A 12,271-nucleotide genomic window follows, 5' to 3' on the forward strand; every position below is an offset into this window, starting at 1 on the left:
CTAATAAGGTAGGGTTAAAGGTGCCAGTACAAAGGAACGTGAACTTACGCTCATCAGTTTTTTCATCATGGTCAGTTTGAATAAATCCTCCTTGCCTCACAAAGTATCAATCTACTCAAACGCGTCGAGTAAATGCCGTCTGTGGTTTTAAAAAGCAACTGCCGCGGCTTTATATTGTATGGGCTGCACTGTGATGTCACAAAGACATCGCGAAATAAAGACCCAAGCATATATCACCAAGTAACATACTCGTCATTGTCACTCCTAAAACTATAATTGACCGAGGAAAAAAAAACACTAAACCGACATAAACTTATAATACATATCTTTATTTTTGATTTATTATAGATCAACTCTATTTCTTAGAAAATGTATAGAGATAGAAAAAAGGATGGGATCATAAGAAAGTAATATGTTGTGACAAAGCTGTAATTCTGCATTATTGATCACTTTAAGGTCAAGTAGAAAAAAAAGAAATCGCCCATTTATTTTCCATGATCTGTCCCCATTTCAAATACAATTTTAATAACATTTTCCGGCCACTGAATAGGATGATGGGGAGATTACAGACCGTGGTTTTGTACACTGACATAAAGGACACCTCTTTAGCTCATGCACTGCAGGGGCCACACCCATGGGCATGAACTAATTATATTGTCCTCTGATCTGTAAAGCTTCTCTAAGTATTTGTAATGTAACCATCAATATTATGTCTATGAATGTGAGCGGCCATCAACTTGCTTTGTTACAAAGTCATGTCACAGCCAAACATCAGGTCCTTGTATGATTGAATTTAGGCCATGCCTGGTCTTATCTTATAAAATGCAACACCTCATAGCACCATCTTAACTAGAAAATTGTACATTTCATGCACTTTCATATTTTTCATTTTTCATATATTTCATATCTTTATAACAGCTCGAGTGCCACATTGGAAGGAGCAGGATGCAGACACAATAGATCTAGTGACAGCAGCGTCAACTAGCAACGGAGCATCCTCAACGGGACCGGATGCAGACTTGGGGGGACCCAGCTGAGACATACCACATGGCACACCCACAGTCAATGTGCGCACACAAAGACAGACGAGCTGGTATGCCTGCAGACACTGTGTGCGTACATACAAAAGTGCCTGCTGGGAGCACAGGCACTGGAGGAAAGTCCCAGGCCCTGTAGGACACACAGAGGGGCACGTCCTACCTTGGTCCAGACGTGCCGGGACAGGCTTCTGCCCACACATCGCAAGCCAACCATTGACAGCCCATCATGGATGAGGCAGTCCTCCTCTTGGGCTTTGGGTGGACCTGCCACATACTCCCAGCCCACATGTGAAAGAGAAAGAGAAGAGATGATGGAAGCACTAGTGGGACACCCAGCTTGGACAACTAGACCATCCACATAGTGATCCAAGAAGAGCCAATCTGCTCCCCATGGGCCAAACCTGGGAGCACTAGGCCACCCTCAAGAAATTCCAGAGGGTTTTCCCTCCTTGAATGGAGTAGGCTGTGTCCTCTTTCTCCTTTTCCAGTGTGGCTGCAAGCTCTGGTCAAGGTCTTCTCTCCTACATCAAAGGTTTTGGAAAGCAGCTTGAGGCAACGGGAACAGGGAAGCCTCTGGAGTAGACATGTCTAGGGGAACATTCTCTAACACCAGAGTAGTGTGCTTCCACTTGGCGCACAATTGCCCGGTGCTGTCCTTTAGGCTCAGCCACAAACACACCCCCATGAGCAGTTGTCGCTCAGGGAACTTCGGCATACTGTTGTGGTCCGTCATTCATTGACGGCCCGAGTGCTGCCGGGCAAGGAGTAGGATGCACAAACTTCTCCCCACACAGACAGACATTTATTTACACAAAATATGAATGATAATTGATATGGCACTCCCACATAATCAATGCAGCGTGATATGAAAATATGAAATATAACGGGTACAAAAGACAGAACAGGAACAGGAAGCATCAACTGTGGGTACCAATACCAGCACTAACACCTACAATGACCGACAACATGCTACACAACAAAGGGGTTTAAATACAGACATAAATGATATGAACAAAAAGGTACAGGTGTGTGACATAAAGGGGGAGTGCTAACAAACAAGGGGGCACTCAGCAAGAGAACACAACAGTAAAGTCCCACTGTACCTGGTCGGCCACGTCACGTGATAAGTGGGAAGGGGAACGTACCGTTACAATTTTAAAAATTATATCTTCATTGTTGATAACATTTCTTAATAAAACATGTTTAAGCATATATAGCTTGCAACTCGCTACTTGCTGGTCTTCCTCTAAGTGCCATCAAACCTCTACTTGTCCAGAATGCAGCAACACAACTGGTCTTCAATCTTCCGAAGTTCACACGTTACTCCACTGCTGCGCTTCCTTTATTGGCTCCAAGTAGCTGCACGCATCAGATTTAAAACCTTGAAAATGGACCAGCCTCTTCATACATGAGGTCAATGCTAAAGCCCGATCCGTACCTTGAGTACTTCGAACCTCAAATACGGCTCGGCTTGAAATACCTTGCTTCAGGTCTCATGGACGACAAGCATTGAGACTATTTTCTGTCCTGGCTCCAAGATGGTGAAATGAACTACCATTTGCTGTCCGGACAGCAGAATCCATTGCAGTCTTCCAATGCAGACTGAAGACCCATCTATTTGCAGACTATTTAAAGGACAACTGACTTTGCTCCCATATTGACTAACTAAATTAGTACTTATTGTAGGATATTGTTTATGTTGTTTAACAAACTCTAGTACTTATTGTTTATTGCACTTATCATTGTTTAAGACAGACCTTATGTATTTTGTACTTCTAGGTATCAGCATTGATCCCTGTATTCTACAGTATTCTAGTTCACTGGTATGTGGCACTCTAACCTACTGTACTGTACTAGGATATTCTATGAGTAAATGACAAAGCACAGTCACGCTCGCCTCCCGCGAGTCACGTGGTTGGGCCAGCCACGTGTAGTGGGAGGATCTGTTTGTGGCCACACCTGCACCTTGTTTGTTTGTATTTACTTAATCCCGTGTCGAAGTGTGCAGAGTGTTGGTCATTGTGGATGTAACGTGTTGATGGGACGTGTTAATGTTCCCTGGTAATGTTACATGTTTTTGTTATTGTTATCTGTGTTCATGTTTGTTTAATGTCAACCGTTTCATGTTCATAATAACATTTGTAATGCTTGTGAGTGCCGTTATCGTTCCGTCTTTGTATGTCAATAAATGTACGTCCCAGTCGCCGAAGTCTGTGCATGCTGCCCCTCCCCCTGTGGCACTCGCATTACCTCGCGTTAGAAGCACTTTTGTAAGTCGCTCTGGATAAGAGCTTCTGCTAAATGCCCTAAATTTAAATGTAAATGTAATCAAAAATCAGCAATTTTGCACATTTTCAGCAAATTGATGTTTCAGGCTTTATTAATAATTTGAGTGTTACCTTGGAAAGAACGATAACATCCTCATGAAAAGCGACGAGACGGGGGAAACATTTTCATTACCTATCAAAAAACAAAAAAGTTATTGATTTTTTAAAAATGTATATAACTGTGATATTCTGTCTAACAACTAAATTGTCATATGTGTTTCTAGCAATAAACTCTCACCTGTAGTTGCAGCAGCAGCCACAGTGTTAGGGTGCTGATTCTCAGTAGAGAAAGAGTCATTCTTGCTTTTCATTTTGAGTTTCTAACAATAACAAAATAATGATTTAGTACAAAAATATTAGAGCATAATAAATTTATAACTAAAAGTACAGATACAAACCAGTAATAATGCAACAGAATATCATTTAGAACAAATTATATAATTTATGGAAAGTGATATATACACATTCAGTGTGAAATGAAATTCAAATATGCACTACTTTAAAAATTAATAATGTAACAAAATCTAAATAAGAAATAAGTCAAATATTTTACCTTTAAGTTCTTTGAGACCTTACTGAATGGGAATAGGAAATGCAATCTCCCCTTTTGGGCTTTTATGCTTTTGCTCTGAATGTCCAGAGCAGGGTCTGTGCATGGTGACCTAGCAGACGTCTCAGACTCTAGTGATGGAGAGCTATATATATTGACACTGACCAGGGAACCCAGTCATTGTGTATGCTGGGGGACTCTTCAGCCTTCTTCACAGAGGGTGGGACAACCAACTCCATAAACTGGCTTGCCATGACGTCGGAGGAGGTGTTTATAGTATCTGTGCATAGCTCTGATGATGCCTGTGATGCTTTCAAGTCATCCTGGTCTACGTAGATTCGTATGCCCATATCACAGATCTCATAAGGTAAGAACTCTTCAACGACAGGATTTATTAACTGACGGCACGAAAACTGCGTCCTTCCTTTCATGCGGGGATTGATGTCTTGCAACAGTTCAGCAAATTCCTCCATCTCATCATCAAAGCGCTAAAGCATACCCGAAACCGGAGAGCCAGCTATAGGTTACAGGTCTAGATGTACCATCATCTTGAACGCCTGAGGATAATGATGTCAAACTCTTAGTATGTCCTATCAAAACCTCACTCAATGCTTCTGAATTTGTATCTTCCAAAGTAGAGTGGAATTTCATCCAAATCTGGTCTCTCATGATCATCCAGGCAACTGCGATGTGTATCAATAACTGCAGTCCTAACATCTCTGCTTAGATTGTCTATATGAGCTGTCCCCTCCTTCACAGGGACTGAAACTGAACGATTTATCTCACAATATCTGGTATGGAAAGCATTCAGAAAATCTGCAGTTTCCTTCTTGGAATCTGAAAGCAACACTGATCTTACATCAACATCTAAAATTTCTTCCAGAGATGGAAGAAGACCCATCACAGTTACTTCAGTGACAATGTCCACAATGACTGAAAACATATAAGAGATCATGACCTTTGTCTCCTGTGAAAGAAAGGAGAGATGACGTAGAAAGCTGAACATTGAAAATGGCTCCAAAATGGCTTTGGTTGTTTGATTTACAATTAATATGATTCCCATTGAAAATATTTTGATGTCTAAGCAATGTGGTATGACTTACTGGACTAGAGATTGTTTTGTGGATTGATCTCCACTGCCTAAAAGAATGTGAATAAAAGCATTCTTTAGAAATATAATTAATATTTATGCTGAAAATCTCATGCACTCAGAAGTATACCAAAAATAAAAATGATAAATTGAAAAAGCAGAAGAAGAAGAAGAAGAAGAAGAAGAAGAAGAAGAAGAAGAAAAGGTTTAAAAACAGCATACTCGTGAGTCAGATTCATCACAAAATGGGTCAAGATTGGTGCAATTTCCAGCTTCTCCAAGTCTGGGATGATTTGTTTGCCTCTATCAAGGAGCATTTTGCTGTCATTCCTCACAGATTTATGCTCCTCTTGTTTCGTGCTTTTTGACTTGCTTTTTTTTTCAGAACCAGAGAAGGATGAATAAAAATACATTAATATCTTCCCCCATCTAGCGGTCAATAACGGTGAGTCCTGTATTGATTTCTATCGTGTAATACTCTGGATATGAATGTTTTCATTTTCTATTACAGAACAGTCAAAGTATAGTCAACTAGTTCTGACCTTTTGATAAAAACTTGAACTTCAAAGTAGGTGAATCTATTTACTTAAATTGAACCAATCAGATCACAGTTCATTTACATAACATCAATGCTTTGAGTGCTTTAGATATGAGGACATCATTTTGATCTTTCTGCTCACACATCAGTCAGTCTATAATTCTGTACTATGTGTTTCTATAGCTTCCAACTTTCATGAGTTCACTGAATCTCTGGAGAACAGTGCAGACTAAGGTACTTTCTTATTTGTGAACTTTTATACATTTTATGTAATTTATTTATCATTTGCATTTTTTATTACTTTTCATTTATAAACATAAGGACACAAAAAACAGTTCATATAGTGAATGAATTGTTACAAGATAATCTTCTATACACACTGTTCCACCACTACCCTGTAAGGCCACCATCTCCATGTAAGTATATTTTGAAAGCATGTTTCATAACCATATTTACACTGGAACAATTTAATCAAAAGTGTTGTGTTTTTTGTTCCTCTCTAAGACTGTTCAGATGGCGATATTCAGAGTTGAGTCTGAGCAAGTTGAGAAACCCACTGTGAGGGTTTGCACCCAGAAGTTGTACACCTGCTCCAAGCCTGAGACCTCTCTGCCCCTGACACAATTGCGCAGGAATTTGGGCATGTACCTAGACTATGAGGATGGGCAGCTGTCTTTAAATTACATGCTAACATATCTACACATTTATCGAAAACCTCCGGGAGAAGCTGTATCGCATCTTTGCACTGCTGGACAGACACACTTATGACACTGTACTCATCAAAAGCAGCACCAGAGATGCACTGAGTCATATCCCGCTACACACCTCGCAGGCCAGCTTGTTTGCACATTTTGTCATAAAACTTAAGATGTCATTTGTTGCTGTTATATATAAAATTGCCAAATTAAAAAATAAATAAATCAAAAAGTAGCGTGTGGCTAGACAAACACAGCCAACCACATAAACAAGATATAATGTCAGTAATGTTTGCGGCAGGTGTTTCAAATGTGCCCAGACTCATATTCAAAAATATCCATGTTTCAACAGTTTGAAGGTGGCCATGCCACTAACAGTCTGGTGGAAATTCCACAAGATATTAAACTCCACACTCACACAAACTATTCATTCTCCCATTTGGAACAATCCAGACTTTACCATGAACAAAAATATTAAACTTTACATCTTGGATAGAAAAGGGCATTACACACCTTAAACATATTTATCATAAGACTTCTTTCATGTCACGCCCACAACTAGCCCCAAAATACGGTATAGAAAGCACCCAGTTCCTACAATACCATCAGCTAAGATCACCTATGTGTTCAAAAATCAATTCTGATACCTACATCCATATCAGAATTTATAAACAAACATTGTTAATACAAAAAACCTATTATCTAAGATATACAAAATAATAGTGAAATCAAATCTCACAGTTACACTCCCATGGAGACAATGGGAGGAAGATTTATTACTAGTCCCCGACGCCGCAATTTGGATTAAAATGTGTAATAATCATTACCACATGACAGCAACGCTAACCTACAATGCATTCAGTACAAAATAATACAGAGTACATTATACTACACATTGGATGTTTAAAATTGGTTTCACAAGCTCAGCAATCTGTACATACTTTACTCAAAACACAGCTGACGATTACATTCACGCCACATGGCAGAGCACACCTATCAAGCAATTTTGGCAAGTCGTCATCACCGACATATCCCATGCTTTAAATAACCATATCCATCCAACACCATCTTTATGTCTCCTAGGAGACATATCATCAACCAATATGACAGGATACTATGTATAACATTATTATATTGATATAATAAAAATATTATTGCAAAAAAACAACAAACAAAAAAAACCATACTCATGAACTGGAAAACAAAAAATAATATTAGTGTCACCCAATAGAAAAATCTATTGATAGAATATATATCAATAGAATAATTCTCAGAATTAATCAATAACAGAACCAATAATCTAGACTGGACACCTTTGATAAAATCTATACAGAGCGAATCCATAAACAATAAATATCACACTCTAATACATGTACATATACAATCCAACATACATGTACTTGCACATAACCATATATATATATATATATATATATATATATATATATATATATATATATATATATATATATATATATATATATATATATATTTACCCATACATACATACATACACACACACACGCACACACACACACATCATTCCTGTAATGGTGCAGATGGCGAATACTTAAAAATATTCTATATACATTTTGCGTTTGTCTGTTCATCTGTCTGTCTTATTTTTAATAATAAAGCTCTAAAGGTCCTCTGATGGGGGGTAATAAATTAATATATTTATTTCTCCAGATTTCTATCTCTGAGAGAAAAAAAAAAGTCCTTTTACAAATTGCACCTCGTTGTGGACCTCGGCTAGGTTTACATTCCAGGTGATTATTTTAGAATTCAAGGGGAGGAGCTGCAGAAGTTGGAAGAATTAATTAGGAAAAAAGAAGTTATCAGAGCAATAGAGGAATTAAACATACGCAAGACTCCAGGAACCGATGGTTTACCTGCTAAATTTCATAAGGTGTGCGTTAGTGAAATTGCTGATCTTCTAGCTGATGTTTTTAATGAAGCATTAGATGGGGGGCAATTGCATGATTCATTTTATCATAGTGTGATATCATTAATATATAAAAAAGGAGATCCTTGTAAGTTGGATCATTGGAGACAGGTCAGCCTATTGAACTTGGAGTACAATATTTGTGCAACAATAATTGTTAATAGGATGTCAGAAACATTGAATGATATCATAGAGTTGGAACAGATATGTGCGATAAGAGGAAGATACATGTGGGATAGTTTAGGAGTAATAAGGAGTTTGGTTACTGAAGGGTCTGAGAGGGATTTTTATATAATAGGACTGCATCAGAAAAAGGCCTTCGATTATATTTCTAGAGACTACTTATGGTGAACATTGGAACGTTATGGTTTTCCAGAGAGGTTTGTAAATATGATTAAATTATTGTATAGTAAATCAAAAGTACAAATTAATGTTAATGGTGTGTTAACTGAAGATTTTGAAATACATAAAGGGGTTAAACAAGGATGCCCATTGAGTGCTGCATTATATGTCATCGCTATTAGCCCACTATTATATAAAATTAAAAATGATCAGCAATTACAAGGTGTTCACATGTTAGTTATGGAAAGATGGAAAATATCTGCGTACGCAGATGATGTGATGGCTTATGTCAAGAATCAAAATGAGTTTCATATAGTTAAGAGACACTTTGAAATGTATGAAGTTGTGGCTGGAGCGAAATTAAATGAAAGTAAAAGTGAAGGGGTATGGATAGGAGATGGGCAACCTGTACCAATAGATGTAGAAATAAAAAATGAAATTAAAATATTAGGTTTGATGGTAGTAAATGGTAGATGTAGCGAACGGAATTGGGAGAAGAAGGAGTATGAAATTAAACTAGAATTGGGAAAATGGAGGGTGTCAAACTATAAGACTAAAATACAGGAGGTTAAGACCTTTGTTTTGTTGAAATTGTTGTTTTTGGCTACGGTTTTCCCTCTGGATGAGAAATGTATTAAGAGGTTGAATAAAATGTGTGTTCGTTTTATTTGGAGAAATAACAGAGAAGTGACAAAACGGGAAATTATGTACAAGTCGAAAGATAAAGGCGGATTAGGGGGAGTTGAGTTAGCTCGGAAATTAGAAAATGCCTTTTGCAAAAATGTAATTTGGGTAGGAGATGTAAATCAGTGGAAAGAAAAGAGGCAAGTCAAGGAAACATGCTCCTTATTTTAAATTAGTATATGGAGATTTTTTGTTTAAATATAGGCAGCTTAATATTGATTGGAATAAGTCCCCAAATAAAATGATAGATAAAACAATACAAAACTGTGATTTTGGGGGAATGTCAATTATAAGGGTCTGACAGTGACAGAATGTGAAACCTGTGTTAAAAATGTACAGTCTAAAAGTATCTCGGAAAATGTTTGAGATACTGCATGGCTTATATCTGTTGGAAGACTGCCTGTACGATGTATTATCAAATGGAGTTGTTTTGTTACAACAAAGGAATGTCCGACGTATAATTGCATAGCCGATGAAACGATAGAACATTTATTACTGCAGTGCACAAGGACTATTGAAATTTGGGAGAAAATGAAAGGTATTGGGTTTAAATGGGATAGTAACAGGAAAAGTATTAGGTATGGAGTGTTTAATGAGAATTTGACTGAGAATGTGAAGGACCTTTGTTGGATGATTGTTTGTGTGACAAATTCGAAGATTTGGAAAACATGATGTAAGATGATTATTGAGCAATGTATAATACCTGCAGAAGTAGTTTTTAAACAGATTGTGTGTGAGTTAAAAAGGCTGAAGACGTTTGATATGAGAGGAAAAATTCTCTGGACTCTTTTGGACATATAAATGGATGATGTATACCTAATTTACAGATGTAAATTGTATTGTTAATTATTAATGTATAGAGTGAAGGTAGGCTGTGTCCTCTGGTAGATATTGTTTGTGAGGTTTTTGTGATGGAGTGTTTGTATTGAATTGAATTGAATTTTCTTAATAAAGTCAATTTAAAAATGGAGAAAGGCAGTCCTAGAAACATTATTTATTTACGTGAGCTTCGAACGAGAAAGTGGGATCCATAACTCCAAGATCTTTAACCGTTAGATAAGATGTGATTGGGAGACCATTGAGGTTCATTGAGTAATTAGAGAGTGGGGACCTAGCTGACTCTGAGCCTAATAGAAACACCTCTGAATGTCTCCGAATGTTAGAAATTAATTAAAAATACTAATGTCAATGTATTTACGACACATGCATTTGTTGTTTTTCAATCACAACAAAATATGTTGTTGTATTTTTTGCATTATGCTTATAACAGAATTAACAGACAAAAGTTCAGTGACTTTGCATGCAGAGTTGTAACTCTGCTTATTACTAGAACTGTGGCTAGAATCAAAATCAACGCTAGTGTCATTCCTAAATCCCCAATCAGCTAGTCGTGAAGCTAACATTCAAATAGAAAATAAAAATGCAGACTTCAGAATTAGTTAAATAGCTGAGGGAATAGAATAAATTATCCGTTGCTACCCCTGTCTTTTATCAGCCCTCCATCCCATGCCATCTTCCTCTATTATTTGCTTTTCTATTTTGTTCTGGTATCTCCTTATCTCTTTTTAAAAAAACATTGGCCAAAAGCAACTGCATCATTACCTGGTTTGGGAACTGCACCACCTTTGACCGCAAGACCCTCCAAAGAATAGTGAGAACAGCTGAGAAGATCATTGAGGTCTCTCTTCCCTCCATCACGAACATCTACATAACACGCTGCATCCGGAAAGCCACCAACATTGTGAAAGACCCCACAAACCCCTCACATGAACTGTTCACCCTTTTGCCATCTGGAAGAAGGTACGGCAGCATCCAGTCCCACACCTACAGACTGTGCAACAGCTTCTTCCCAGAAGCCATTAAACTCCTGAACTCTGGCTAACTCCAATTCCAATTCAGATTCCAAAATGGGCACTTTTATACATGCTTATAGACAGTCACACACACACACACACACACACACACACACACACACGTACATACATACATACATATCTATACACACACTCACACATTGTTTTGCATCGGACTAGTGCTGAAGTCAAACGTCACACAAATAAACTATCCACTCCTGTTGCAGTCTTGCACATTATCCTACTTGCTGCTAGAGTACTGTACTAAACCAGCACTGTACTCTGAACTGTTCTGGCTGCTACCGGTGACTGCTATGTTCAGGGTAGCATATCACTGATTGCTGTGCACAACTCGCTTTACATATGCCCAGTACTGTGTACTGTACTAAATTGCACTGTCTACTCATTTTCTATTTTGTATTTGTCTTGTCCTGTATTTATTATTGTTTATTTAATGTTTATTTAATGACATTTTGCACTATATTGGACTGTTTGCACTTGTGTAGCATGTTGTCTGTTGCACTGTTGTTTTCTGGTTGCACCATGGTCCTGGAGGAACATTGTCTCGTTTTTGTTGTGTACTTGTATATAGCTGAAATGACAATAAAACCTCTTGAACTTGAACTTGAACTTGAAGTCCCTCCAGACAGGCCAAGCCCTACATCCTTGTACTGGGCCGCAGGATCAAGCAGCGCCTGTGGGAAGCGCTCTTCTGTCCGACTCTGCGAGAGGAAGTTAAGCCTGATGGACAGTTCGACGTGACTGAGACCTTCTCTACTCCAATTTTCAACAGCTTCGTGCCGCACTTTGAAGTGGACATGAGTGGAGAACCCATGCCTGAACAGCCTAAGAAGAAAAGGCGAAGACACTGACTTTATTATTATTATTGTGATTGTCATTGTCATCCTTGTTTGTATTATTACTATTATTCTTATTATTATTGTGATTGTTGTTATTAACTTTTTATATTCTATATGTAGTTTCTGTATTGTTTAAAATTTGTTTAAACTTTTCTTAATTTTAAATTTAGTCAATCAGTCTGTCCCTTGTAAAATAATTGTGTAATAGTTCATGAGATGTCATTGTAATAACATTTTAAAATTATTTTGCATTATAATAAATTTACTGTAAATAACAATAACTTTAAATGTTTAAGGTGTGGCATCTTAAATAAATTGATAGAACTGTACATCTTTTTTCTACCGTT

Source organism: Electrophorus electricus, chromosome 2, assembly GCF_041902795.1.
Source record: "Electrophorus electricus isolate QZ-2024a chromosome 2, ASM4190279v1, whole genome shotgun sequence".
NCBI lineage: Eukaryota > Metazoa > Chordata > Actinopteri > Gymnotiformes > Gymnotidae > Electrophorus > Electrophorus electricus.